The 13,834-nt window shown below is 41.4% G+C and overlaps 1 protein-coding gene across 15 annotated transcripts in view; it reads left to right on the forward strand.

Moving 5' to 3' along the window:
* The window catches only part of HTR2C (5-hydroxytryptamine receptor 2C), a 190,530-nt gene that overhangs the window by 117,570 nt on the left and 59,126 nt on the right, over window positions 1–13,834 (forward strand). For 9 of the 15 annotated variants that reach the window (XM_015860223.3, XM_015860226.3, XM_085544508.1 and 6 more), the window contains exon 2: window positions 3,259–3,642. The exons of the other annotated variants lie outside the window; for them this stretch is intronic. The gene's annotated coding sequence lies outside the window, so the exon portion shown is untranslated. The remainder of the gene's footprint in view (window positions 1–3,258; window positions 3,643–13,834) is intronic. 15 annotated transcript variants of the gene reach the window in all.

Below are 13,834 nucleotides of genomic sequence, written 5' to 3' on the forward strand. Positions count from 1 at the left end.
TTCAATGCCTGAGCTGTGGTCAGAATGTTGTGGTCATCCTCTTAAAGATGAGGATAAATGGAAAAAACATTTCTAATTGCTTGTGGAGCAAGAGAGAAAGCAACTTGCAACTGAGCCTTGGATTTGTAACCATCATAGTTTATTCCTTTCTAGTAGCTTCTCTCCAAGATCTGTCATCGTTATATTGTCCCCATTTCTTGTCTGACATTTAATTACATTAGTTCACTGACAAACTATTATTAAACAACTGCAATCTACTTTAATAGCTGGTTTTCTAATTAAATACCTGTAATGTTTTTGTCCTCAGTCCTTGGCTTCAGGCATCTAACTTGCTGCTATCCAATGTCCTGAATCTCTTCAGTGTTTTAATTCCTATTCAGACGTACATGTGCTGGGAGAGCTTGTCTCTGGAAGCCTTGTGGGGGGGTTGAAACATCAGTTAGAAGGCAACCCCTTCCTTCAGAGGAATGAAGAAAGCAGGTTCGTGGCTTTGTTGTGCTCAGGGTGCATCCAATTTGACTGTACCTCTCTGCGGGGTTTTGAGGAAGTGACAGCTGTGCGTCACAAATTGAGCTCATTTTTTTTTCAGTTTGTTTGTTGTTTTTTGTAGCTTTCATTATTATTTTTTAAAGATTATTCCGAGTAGTCGTGTGTCAGCTCAAAAACATCACTGAACTGCCTGCAAAATACAGGAAAGTGTTCTAAGATCGAAACAGAACCCTCGGCACCCTGACGTTATCCTCCTACTGCACAGGTTTTAAACATTTACACGTTTCAGGAGAACAGCAACTCAATTAAAAACAGTAAGCAAATGCAAATGTTATTTAATTTAAATATTTATAGAAAATTTTTAAGCTTTCAAATCAGAATTAGATTTTGCACAGCAAAACTGGTGGCATCTGAATGATAATTTTACTTCTGAGCCCAATTAGGAAACCAGTCAGGAATGCAGCTAACAAGTTGTTATATCTCAGGAAGTATTTAATACAGTTTTCTGTATGCAGGGCTTTTAAAAACGGATGTTCTTACAGAAAAGGAATAGTTTGGAAACATTCTCATACTTGTGATTTTCAAAATCTTACACATGATCTCTTGGCTTTGTGGAATGTGCAGTTCTTCCCATTGTTCTGAATACAAATGTGAAAAGAAATCGATTGAGCCAAAGAGATGGAAAAAAATGCCAATGTGCAGATGCACTTGATTTTTTTTTAACATTTAACATGTTACATTGAAGCATGCTCAGAGCTCTTTGGATTATTTTCTCCTACTTGGTTTAGCCCTGACTAATAAACTGCCAAAGCTTCTTCAGGGACAGGTCTAGACTGTTGGATTGTCACTTTTGTTTCCCTTAAAAATGGTTTTATTCCCTGCTACACTGTTTTATTTTGGGAATCAGAACGCAGGAGAGTGCCTTCACCCCCAAATGTAGTAGCACAGCAAGGTCTTCAGTGGGATTTTTGGCCTGCGCACAGTATAAATTAGGTTGCTCTTGGTGAGATGGAGTTGCCAATTAAGAGTTACTTTTGTTGGAGAAAGGACTTTTCAAAGGCAGAGGTTTTGCAGTGCTTAAAAACAGACAGTGATGTGGAGCCAAGAACATGCAATGACTGTTCCACCACAGGATCCTCTCATGCAAGAACACGATGTCCAAGTCTCCTGCACCTTATGCTTGGCTTTCATCCATCTTCCAAGAGCACTGATGGCTTGGTTTTCAGTATGTCAGTGTGAAAGTAAGCCTGTGGCATATCTGAGATCACTTATTTTCTGTAACTTTCCTGTGTATTTCCATGCTCAGAGATAACAGTGCCTTCACTCTGCTCTTGTTTCTGAGCTGATCCTGCTTTGGGGTTGAACTGGTGGCACAGACACTGTGTGCTGAAACTAACATGCATCTGCAAATGTCTTTCCTTGCAGTACTGCATCTTCTCCTCCACCTTCCCACTCACTTTGCACTTCTGCATTGTTAGCTGCTTACAGAAAACTTTTGGGCACAGATTTCCATCTTTCTTGGATGCCTTACAGGCTGTAGCAGAATGGTCCTTGGCTGGTGCTGCTTCAAGGCTCTGGGGCCTGCATCAGTCAGTGCAGGCCAGTGGAAGATATTATTTGGTTCTGTGCTAACCCTGGCCTGGGCTCCTGCACAGGGCTGAGCGTCCCTTCCTGCCGTGCTGTACTTCACAATACGTGCAGTGGTTCATGGCTACAGTCACAATGGCAAAAAGGAGCTATTCACTGTTTTGGGTAAATTAGTTGGAGATTGATGAATGTGAAGAACAAGATGAAAGCTAGATACTAGTGTTTATTTTTCTTGTATTCCAACATCCTGCTTCTCATTTATTTCTGATGTTTCAGACTTGTATTTAATTGTGTTGTAAACATAACCAGGGAGAATAAGCAGAGGTGGAAACACGCCAAGTTTCAATTGGATTACTGAAGGGCAATTTCCAAAGCCATCTGAATCTACTACAGCCAAATTCAACTCTGCTGTTTCATAGAGTTTTTAATTGATTAATGTATGTATTTAATTTCACAGGCTTTAGTAGCTCTTTTTAATGACTGTTTGAATTTCTTTCTGTTTATGGGTGACTCAGATTATTTACTTTGCTAGCTCGGGGGTGCTGTAACATCACATGTCATGCTATACTGGCTTTGATAGTCCACCAGTGACTGCAAAAGGTAGAAATTCTCCTCATTGCACAGAAATCTTTTGTTATATTCCCTCTGCTAATTTGTCACATATGCTACTTTAATTACCAAAGTTTATGCTTAGGGGTCTGATTGCTGAAAACTTCAATGGCAGATTAAAGCTTAGCAGCTAGAGCTGGTTTGTTGTGTTTGCAGAGGAGTGATTCCAATGAGTGTGAGCTTGCGTCACTTTACGTGGGGGAAGAAATTTAGCTGTAGAACAGACTACATAGACAAGTCAAGTGGAGTGCAGAGTGCTGGGAGCTCTCAGTGATGTTTGTGTGACGAATGCTGCTCGTATCTGAAGCTGTTAATTGTTGGCAATTTTTGCTTGGTGTTGTGAGATTTGAATTGCTCATAGGTACGCTCGATCATAAAATACTAAAACCACAATGAATTCTGAGTTAATCACAGCTGACCAAGTCATCCAATTAGCAGGAGTCTATCTAATGGACTAATTTAATGAGGGTATGTGAAATTACTGCGTAGAAACCACAGAAAGGTTGAGATTTAAAGGATGAACAAAGTTCTTAATTCCAATGTCTCCCTCTCTCTCTTTTCCTCCCCACTTAGGTCTCCATGGCATATCTCCACCCTGGTCCAGCTCTGTGCAGTCCACTAGTGCAGAGTTTCACAGAGAGCCTACTAAAGACATACTAGCAAGACCCTGAGTCACAGATGGAGCAAATTGTCGTTGATTGTGACCTTGTGGCCCCAAATCCTTTTGGGATCAGCTACCAGAGGGACTGAACCTGGCTTTTTTCTGGAAACTACATGCTGCCTGGGACCTTTTCCTTGTGAATGAAGCCTGATGGATACATGTGTCTAGGTGACACTGTGTACAGATGCTCACTGTGCCCCAGCGCCCTGCCCTGGCCTTGCAGCCACACACCAGATGTGCAGACAGCAGCAAGGAGTACCCTCTCCTGAGCACAGACGCTCTCTTTCAAGAAAAAAGTAAGTGTTGGGCATTAATTCCTCATCAAACTTATTGCTGTGTGCTCAGATGACAAATACTGCATAGGTGTGTTGGCTGTTGGGGTACTTAGCTGGTTCTGTGGGGTCAGGCAAGTCTCTGAGATGAGGTGATATGAAGTGGTTCCAGGATTCTTTTTAGGAAGTTTTACTTGCTTTAAAATGCTTCATTAGCAAATACTGCTTCTTACTTCTTTTGTTTCAGCTAGCTCTAGGTGTCCTCCCTATCTTATTCTAAATTGGTATGTGCTTTAGCTAAAATGTTCTTGTCAAACCACTGCTGGGTTCATCTACAGGATAGTCTACTGTTCATCCATTCTCACTTCTTTACAGTCTAAGCTGAATCTCAGGGGACTAACGCTCCAAACCAAGTGGCTTCAGGCTATTCTTCTGGAAAACAGAGGTACTTAGGCCTTTGTAAAGAAAAGAATTTAGTCATCAGTGCAAGAGACCTGTCTCCAAGCCAACTTACTTGGAAAAATTGCCAGTGCAGTAATTGCAAACATTTTGTCACAATAATACTGATGATACCCGTTATTGCTAGCATTTCTTTCTCCCTCTTATCACAGGACAGCTGTTCTTGCATCCTCCTTGTGGTCCTGCATTTAGAAATGATTTGTAATTTGTGATTGATGCCACAGGACTGGCTATTGAGCAGAGAAGTTTTCCTGTTGTTTTCAGCTTGCTTTCCTGCAGTCTGATACAGCTAAAACCATTTGGAAGTGAGAAATATGTTGCTGCAGTGCTGCTGGCAGGGCAGCAGGCATTACCTTCCCAGTTCTGTAAATCCTCTTTCTGAAGGATCCTGGTCCTTCGTACAAGGTGGAGAAAATTCCAGATAAGTGTTTGCCAACCCGACTGGTCAGCAACACATAGAATCATTAAGGTTGGAAAAAACACTAAATTCACCAAGGTCAACCATCTACCCATGTCCCCATACCCTTAACCATGCCTTTCAGTACCAGTGATGGACTGCAGGCACTTGGGAACATGCAGTTTAGGGGTCATGCAGTTCTCCCTCCATCTCCTCCTGATGTGCTGATTCTAGGCAATCTTGTCCAAATAACAGCAATTTCCTGCCCTCTCTTCACGTATTGGTGTATCAGTGTTTTTATGTACAGCTTAGCCTGCAGAAATACAAATTGAAGTACAGGCAAGTCTACAATTGCAAAGTTAGTGCAGAGGTTTGGGCTTCATTATTTTTAACTTTGCTTCTCTTTTAATTTTATTATTATTTTCTGAGTATTTTGAGAACACATACAGATAAAGAGCAAGCTCCTGCAGCTGTGCTGGTAAGTTGCTCGCTGCTGTCCTGTGCCATTTGAGTGTTGTTTAGGAAAGCTTCTGCAAGAGTTTACTCTCCTGGCTTTGTTCCTGTGTGTTGCTATATGGAAAAGAAGATGTGGGGCAAAGTTGTATGATGAGGGACTCTTTAAACTTTTTGATTTTTAATGATTTCATCTTGCTGATTCTGGAAGGCTCAGAGTGCTTGAATAGATGATCTTACTGGTCTTTTCCAACCTTAATTATTCTATGATTCAATGTCCTCCAATGCAGGAAGAGATGGGATGTTTTTTCCCTAGTGCTCTGTGTGGGTACTGGGTTTGTCAGTGCTTTGCATAGGGCTGGGGAGCAGTAGATCCAGTTGGCCACAGTTGTCTTTGAGGGAGATTTCTCGAGAACAGGCAGGACCAGAACTGGTGACAAATGTGCTGGCATAGGTAGCAGAGATAACCAGTGAATGTTTCAAAGGCAAACAATTAATGTGTTCCTTGGGAGATTCCTGGTATTTGGACAAGTGCACCAAGGAACCAAAGGGTTCATTTCAGAAAGGGTGTTAAAACGTTCAGTTTTCCTCTCCTGGCAAGGATAGGAATTATTGGTTAGAATTTGTCTAAGAGAAAATAACTTTCTGGTGGAGAAATGAACCAAAGTCTCTAACAGCACTGGCACATTATTGCTTGTGGAATTTGGTAGTTTGTTAGAGAAGATTTGTAAGTTAGAAAAAAACAAATATTCCCATGAGAAACCTACCAGTTTTGCTTTTGGTTGCAGTGTTGCTGCTGTCTAGCAGTAAATGTACATTTAAGAATAAATGTGAAGAACTGTGCAGGTTGCTTCTGGGGGAGCATTTCTGCATTTCTCCCTGTAGATGTCTGCAATAGAATAGCTCTGTGATACTCCCAGAAGAGACAAAGCTCATCCCAACCTACTTGTGTGCTCTCCCTCTGTGTTGAACTTGGAAACATGGGCATCTAATTTTTATGTATCTCAGTTAATTATCTTCTCTCATCCGCTGGCTGCCCCCTAAGAACAGTAACTTTTCATTTAAAAAGACAATAAAATTAGTGCCTGACTCTATTTTTAATACGCTTTCCATCCTTGCATTTCCCGGTTCTGCCCTCCCATTGGGAGTGTTGCTTGCTGGAGGAGCTTCCCTTATTCCAGGGATGATGGGTAGGTGGGATCCATGTGATTGCCTATCTGCAGGATTTACCAACTGCCCTGCTACTCATCTGCTGGATGTAGGCCAGGATGTCCCGACTTCAGTGTTCAGAAACCAAGCAGAGAAGGCACCTCCAGCTGGATTTCATACAGAGCTATTTGTCTGTGAAAGTGCCAGCAGATTTAAATTACTGCTGCTGTTGTCAACAAGTTCCTCCTGCATGTTCTGTAACGATTAAGGTCCTTAGAGGTTTTGGATCACTTATGTTTCTCAGTGTAGCTACAGATTGTGAACATAAGGGTTGCATCAAGTATATTAAATAATGAATGGAAAGGCAGAAGTTCCTTTTCTTCTCTTTGCTGTTGGTAGAAAAATTCTTGCTGACTCCACTTTGTTGATATTGCAAAGATAACCTGATCAGGTAGCTAAACGTTAACTTCAAACTTGCCAGCTATTTTACTTGATGTATAATTGCTCTCAGAAACAGCTGCTGCTTTGCTGCTATCAGTGCCAAGGAGCATTTTGTTTGATGACTTAATCAAAGTGTTATTCTATCAGGAGCCATTTGTGGATTCAAATACGGATGTAGGGTGAGATTTTCTTTTCTTTTTTGGAATTGCAGTTGCAGTGGAGGGCATCTCCATGAACAAACTACATGGAGAGAAACTTCCTGCAGCATCATGGTGATGGAAGTAAGCAGAGCAAACTTTCCAGCAGCCTGTGAAAAGTGCATGATCCAGTGGACTTATGCTGAAAACTTTCAGCTGGTCTGCAAGTTCTTTATTCAATGGAAAGGGAAATAATAGGCACTTCTTGTAGGGTTTCCTTTTCCAGGCAACACAACAGATTAGAGCAAAGATAAAGAAAAAAAAAAGCCACCAACAACAGAGGAATACAATGTTTATTGCTTAATTGTCTATCTATACAGCCCATTTCTGATGGTTGTGACATGGATGCTCTGTTTTGATTCCCATTTCTTCTCAGGCGATATATGCTGTTGATCCATCATTCATTAGGTGGTTACGTGAAGTCTGATGTGTTCTGTCAAAAAATGGTGGTGGGAAACCGGTGTTTGTAGGGAATAAAAGCAAGTCAGAAATAGCAGTTTCTTCTTTCTTTTCTGGTTAATAACATCCACGGGCTTTCCAGTTTCTTTATCAACCATTGGTCTGTAGAACTGGCCATATTGTTCGGTGGGGCAAATCACTAGGTTTAGTCTTCAGGGAATCTGTGTGGTTTAGTCTTTAGTCTGTGTGGTGCTCAATTTTGCCAAAGCGAATCCTAGGAATGGATTTCCACTACCAGGGAAACTTGTACCAGCTCAACAAATGGGCTCTGACTGCATGTTTCAGGCATCATTGCTCTCCCTGGATTTGTTTCTGTGCTCAGCAGTGTGGATGGGTAGTTTTCTCTTTTGTCTTTTTAAGAGTTTATGAGCTGTGGAATAGCTGTTGCTTGTCCTCTTTGAAAGTGAATGAGATAAATATTTAGCAGTGCTTTTTCGGGACATCAGCAGTAGCATCTGGAAGCAGACAACTGAGGAACAGCCATTTCAGGTTCATTCTGCTCTCTTCCTTGGATTCAGCTCCCTAGCTGCCAAGAAGCCCAATCTAATGGACCATTGAGAAGGTTCAGATTGCTAAGATACCCTTGTTCAGCATTTACAGTTTTATTTCTTGAGAAGAGAGAAAAGAACAAATCTTTCTGCTCCATTACAAAGACTGGTGCTTTTTATACTGAGCAAAGCTTTACTTGTTAGATTTTGTTGTTGTCATTGTTTTCCCCTAGATGTAAATGCCATCAGAACTCTTTATTGCCACATTGGATGAAAATGCTGGTCTACACATAGCATTTTAATAATATTTCAAAAGCCAATATCTGGTGACTTCTAGAAGACACATTTTCATCTAGATTAATTTCTGTGGTCCTTGATTCTAGCTGGTGTTTACCACTTCAGTACATCCAGTAACCCAGTTTTTGGGGGGAAGGCACAGTGAAAAGGTATTGTAACTGACCTTTGGTTTTGGAGAGCATGCAGATCAGATTACATGTCAGATTTTCTTTTGAAAGATATTGAAAAGTTAAGATGATCATAAAATTATATTTTTGTGATCAGCTTCTTCAGTTCTGAAGAAGCCATTTTTCCATTGGCAGAACCTCAGATACAACAGTGTGAAGGTCAGATTTTCAATTGATAAAACTCTTTATTTACTGGGATTGCAGTTCTACTGTTCTGTTGAGCTTAGCATAAGTGGGACCCAAACCAGAACAACTGTGTTTATCCTGAAGACCAAGATAATAAACTCACTCTTCATGTCTCAGAGGAGATGGTAATTCTCGTTGAATCCTAACTTGTACATACAGTTTAAGTGCTAATTTGGTTCCCATACTGCCAATCATCCACAACAGTGTAAGACTTGCTCCATCCGCTGCTGTGGAGATTGCTCATCATTAGATAATCTTGTTTTTTCTCTCCTTTCTTTTCCCCCTAATATCTTCCTAACTAGGGATGCCCAATTATGTCCTAATTGGCTTCTTTCTTTTTATGGATCGGCTCTCCTTCTGACTGGGGGCTAATGCTGGCCTGATTTCTTTGTTGGACACTATTGCATATTTTCGTAATTCCTTTGAGACAAGCTATTAAAAAAAATAAATCCCTAATTTATCCAGCTTGTGGATAAGCAGGATTTCAAATGCTTCAATTCACTTCATAACTCCCTGTAATGAGCAGGAGGGGAAGCCTACCTGTCTTCTAAAGCTTAGCATCTCTAGCTATATGAACAGAAATGTAACCATTGTTGCTAACATCTACTTTCCCCTGCTTATTTTAACACTTCCTGGATAGGTTAATCAGTGCTTCTGTCTGCAATATGTGATGAAGATCTGCAGTCATCCAGCATAGGTTGCATAAGCGTATGTTCTAAGTGTTAAGCGAGGGTAAGCATACTGTGTCCTGAGGATGTTTCTTTCAGTAGCAACATTTCCAGCTTGCTTCTTTGCAGATCTTTCAGGAGGCTTTTCCTAGTTTATTCTTAGCTTCTCCTGACACCCACAAATGACTGCAGAAGGACGGGTTATCTCCATTGCATAATAACTGTTAGCACACAAGACTCTTTCACTTCTTTGGGCCAATAACTGTAGGAGAACAGTTGACCCTTACCTTCTTTTATTTTGAGAGGAGGCACTGACTCATAGTGCTCTGTAACCTTGTGGGGGATTCTTCCATAAAGGCAGTGATGCATTAAGAGTAGAGGTAGATGGGATGAGAGAAAATAGCTTCAGCTACTGTGAGTTATTTGTGTCCATTTGGCAACCTGCTTTTATCCTCACATTAATACCATATTGCCCTGGTGTTCTGACATATGAATTAATAGCAAAAGCAGATATGAAATAATAAGTAGTTTATTCAAAGACTCGTGTGACTATGCAGTGAGATTGTGGGGTACAATGGGCGATGACCTCCTTAAACTTAATCTTATATATGCTGGTTTTGTGATGGGTACTTTTTACAGGGTGACTGGGAGCATTTAGGAGAATGGTTTCAAATAAAGAGAGGGGAGATTTAGATTGGATATAAGGAAGAAGATTTTTACAACGACATTGGTGAGGCCCTGGAACAGATTGCTCAAAGAAGTGGAAGTCTCACCCTTGGAGACATCCAAGGTCAGCCTGGACCAGGCTCTGAGCACCTGATGGAGCTGTAGGTGTCCCTCTTCATTGCAGCTGGACCAGATGACCTTTAATTATAGAATCATGGAATCATAGAATGGCCTGAGTTGAAAAAGACCACAATGCTCATCTAGTTTCAACCCCCCTGCCATGTGCAGGGTCACCAACCACCAAACCAGGCTGCTCAGAGTCACATCCAGCCTGGCCTTGAATGCCTGCAGGGATGGGGCATCCACAACCTCCTTGAGCAGCCTGTTCCAGTGTGTCACTTTTAAGGGTCCCTTCAAACTCAGATGATTCTACGGTTCTGTTTTTTTTCTTGTCTGACCCCTTTCTTGGTTAGGGAGAATCTATTTTGAGAGTAATCAGGGTTCAATCACTGCCAGGTCCACACGATAGGAAGAAGCATTAAGAACCTATCATACTGCCAAAGCAGCTGATAAAGACCTAAAAGATGACATTGGAAGGTGGCTTGTTATTATGAGAAAATGCTGAAGGTCTTATTTTCAAGCCCTGTAAAATGACCTTAGTCTGACGGTGTGACTTATGAGGTGCAGAGGGATTCTCACACAGTTATTCTGGTTTTGTGTTACCACTCAGAAAAAATGTGGAAGGGACTGAGCCAACTCATGCATTTCTTTAGTGTAGCCCTGCAGAGTGGCTTATTGGAACCATCACAAACGAGACATCTGTCTGACATCCTGCAGTGAAAGTCACAGCTACTTGTGTGATATCCATCTCACACCGCAGTGCTTTGGCTCTTTAGCAGGCTAGTAATATTGTCTTAATAAAGTGCATTTTATTATTGTTGTACTTTAGTAAGAGTGAGAAAGGACGTCTGGGCTAGAGAGAGACAATCCCCTCTGACATTTGCCATGAGAAGGACACCAGGTCTCGAAGTGGATTCAATACTTCAGGCTTCATTTAATATCCCCCAGTGACCTTTTGCAGGAGGAGATCTGAGGGTGTTAATGCCCAGAGTAGTCTGTGAAAGGGTATATGCTTTTAATCAGCTTCCAATAGTAGGATAATAAAACCATTAATCCTTTTAGTATTCTGCTTTTATGATCTCTATCTATTTTCTGCAAGGTCACTAAAGCAGTAAACAATGGGGAAGATAAGAATTGAAGGAGTTGAATTTGTAGAGCAGTTGGGGACGGGGACGGGGGGAGGGTGGGAACCAACAGAACAGTATAGATTGTTCTTCTTTTTCCAGCTCTTTTTGAGGGAGCCAAATCCTGCAGAGCCCAGGCTGAGATGTTTCCCATGGCACGCATCACAATAGATTTCCAATATAGCTCAGCTGCTTCTTGTGTTCTCCAAGCATCCTTTTGTTACATTCAGACTGAGAATTTGGACTTTTTCCTCTTGTTGGGAGACAAACCTGGTAGTTCTTTGGGAGGGAAGGAGGGAATTTGATTTTCTAGTTGAGGACTCTCATTTATTTTGGTTTCGATAAGTTGACTTTCTTTTAAACAAACAAATGAAAACAAAGCATCCCACCCTCCCCCCACAGTTATCATCTGCTGCCTGTAATGATTTCTGCTGTTGACATTTTTTTGCACAACAGATTGGATGTTGTAGGATAAGGCTGCTCTGAAGATGTCATTTAAATGTCCGCAGTGTGCTCTGTATTCTCAGCTGTGGTGAACTCTGCCCTGGTGTAACAGATGCTCATTTCCCTTGACTTCGTTAGGCCATGTATACAGAAACTAAATCTATATGGCTGCTTGCATGTTAAAGAAGCACGACATTGATTCACTCATCTCTCATGGGCTCTTGGCATTCCGAGTGTAACTATTTGGGTCAGCCCCAGTGTCCATCCAGCCCAGCATCCTGTTTCCAACAGGGACCTGTAAAAGGAGGAATGCTGGGCCAAGGGCAAGCACCCAGAGCTCTCCCCATTAATCTCCCAGGCTCCAGTGATTTCTTCTTAGGGATTTCCTAAGCCAAATCTGCTCTTATCCTGTTTAATAGCCCCAAATGGATTTTGTTATTGTTGTATGTTATTTGAACTGCTTTTTAACTCATCTAAAACTTAGTGTTCATTGCATTCTGTGGCAATGAGTCCAGTGGTTTTAACCATGTGTTTTTGAAGAAGTGCTTCTGGCACAGGTTACCCAGAGAGGCGGTGGTGCCCCATCCCTGCAGACACCCAAAGTCAAGCTGGATGGGCTCTGAGCACTGATGGAGCTGTGGGTGTCCCTTTCTCAGTGCAGGGAGTTGGACCAGATGGCCTTTAAGTATCCCTTCCACCTCCAGCAATCCTATGACTGCTACTGGAGGGTGTCACCATGTCACTGGTGCTGGCTGCTCTTAGTGTTTCAGAGGTAAACTTAAAACTTCAGAGATGGGTAGTTACTCATTGAATTTTCCGGGGAGATAAGTGTATTTTTCAGGCAGCCATTAGAGTGTACTGCTGTAATGAGCATAATAGTTCAGATACCATATAAACTGTGCCTGCTTTTACTATGGATGATGTCACTTTTACCTGCATAAATTGCTTTTGAATGTACCTCTTACCTCTAATTTAGTAACGTTCTGTACCACTGAGCAGACTTCTTTTCTCCTGCATAGAAAAATCATTATTTTATCAGATCAGAATCCATTGCATTTTTGTTTAGGACTTGATTCATTCTTACTTCTATGACGTAGAACAAGTAATTTTTGTCCCAAAATACTAAATAATTACTACAGATATTTTAGCTAGTTAAAAATGTAGTTAAGCCCCAATTTGCTGCACAACCTTTCTCTTCCTTTCTTTTTCTTTCTTTCTTTTCCTTTCTTTGCTAAAGCTTTGAGCTGCCCTTACAGCACAGCTTCTATCTTTAGCCATGCACTTTTTCTTACTCTGCTGATATGAAGCTCTATAGGCAGTGATGGCTCACTGAGCCCAGAGACATCCTGCCCATCACTGGGAATCCATGAGAATGGAACGTGTTGTGTGTGTACATGCACAGTGGAGAAAATAAGAACAGTGGTTCAAGATTATGCGCAGAAGGATCAAACTGGACTTTCTTATGCCAGAAGAAACCCTGCAGTTTAGTCACATCAACTGTGAAATCGGGATTCCATCTCAGGAATTCTTTGATCGAGCTGCTTCCCAGGTAGCTTACCTCTCTCAACTGCGACTTCCAGTGTTAAGGGCCAAGTTTATTGCATTCCGCAGCACTTGATTTTGTTTTGTGTCCTCTATGGTGAACATCCAAGCCAAATTGTTGACAGTCTTAATATGTTTTTGAAGCAAATGAATTTCCTGAGGTTTGATGTTTTTCTACCTTATCCTTTAGTTAATGTATGCATTCTTCTGCCTTAGGCAGAGATGCTTAGCCTTCTGTTTGCTGATTGTTGCTTTTAATTTGAATTCAGTTATTTGCATCAAATAAACTGTCTCAGACAGTACCACTGCTTTAAATTCACAATAGAAAGGCTCCTTGAGCCATAACATTTTGTAGGCATTCATAGTGCTGAAATTCATGCAACTTGCTTAGACTGTGTCAAGAAGCTACAGAGAGTATTTCTGTGGTGTTTCCCTATTGGATGTGTAGGTGGTATTCAACTTCTATTGAAGATGCACAGGATGAGTTGAGCTCTGCTCAGCCACAGAGCAACTTATTTCTCTTGACAGCGGTTGAACTGCTCAGACTTTCCCACCAGCTTTCACTACAGTCTGTACCATCCCAACGCTTCTTTTGTGTTAGTGCTTGCAATCACTGAACCCATTAGTGAACAGATTTAACTCACTAATTAGACCATGAATAACCCAGCCGGAAGAAAAAAAGAAAGAAGGTGGCCTAGTGATCTGCTACAGCTTGCTTTCAAGTGACGAATTTGAGGCGTGATAAGTAGCCAGTGCAAATCTGCCCATGAGTGTCTGATGTAGCAGCAGTGAAGCATGAAAGTTCTGTGAAATACGTTCCTGACTATCTTAATTTTTACATCTATTTTCTGCTTTGCTTTTACTGCTGCTAGGCTGGCAAGTAGAGCAATTTCAGAGCTCAGTGTACATAAAAAAGGGATGCTTTGCTTGTGTGGTTGCGCACAAACTTCTGTAGTGAG

This window comes from Coturnix japonica, chromosome 4 (assembly GCF_054131305.1).
Source record: "Coturnix japonica strain WE chromosome 4, WE-NBRP24, whole genome shotgun sequence".
In the NCBI taxonomy this organism is placed as follows: Eukaryota; Metazoa; Chordata; class Aves; order Galliformes; family Phasianidae; genus Coturnix; species Coturnix japonica.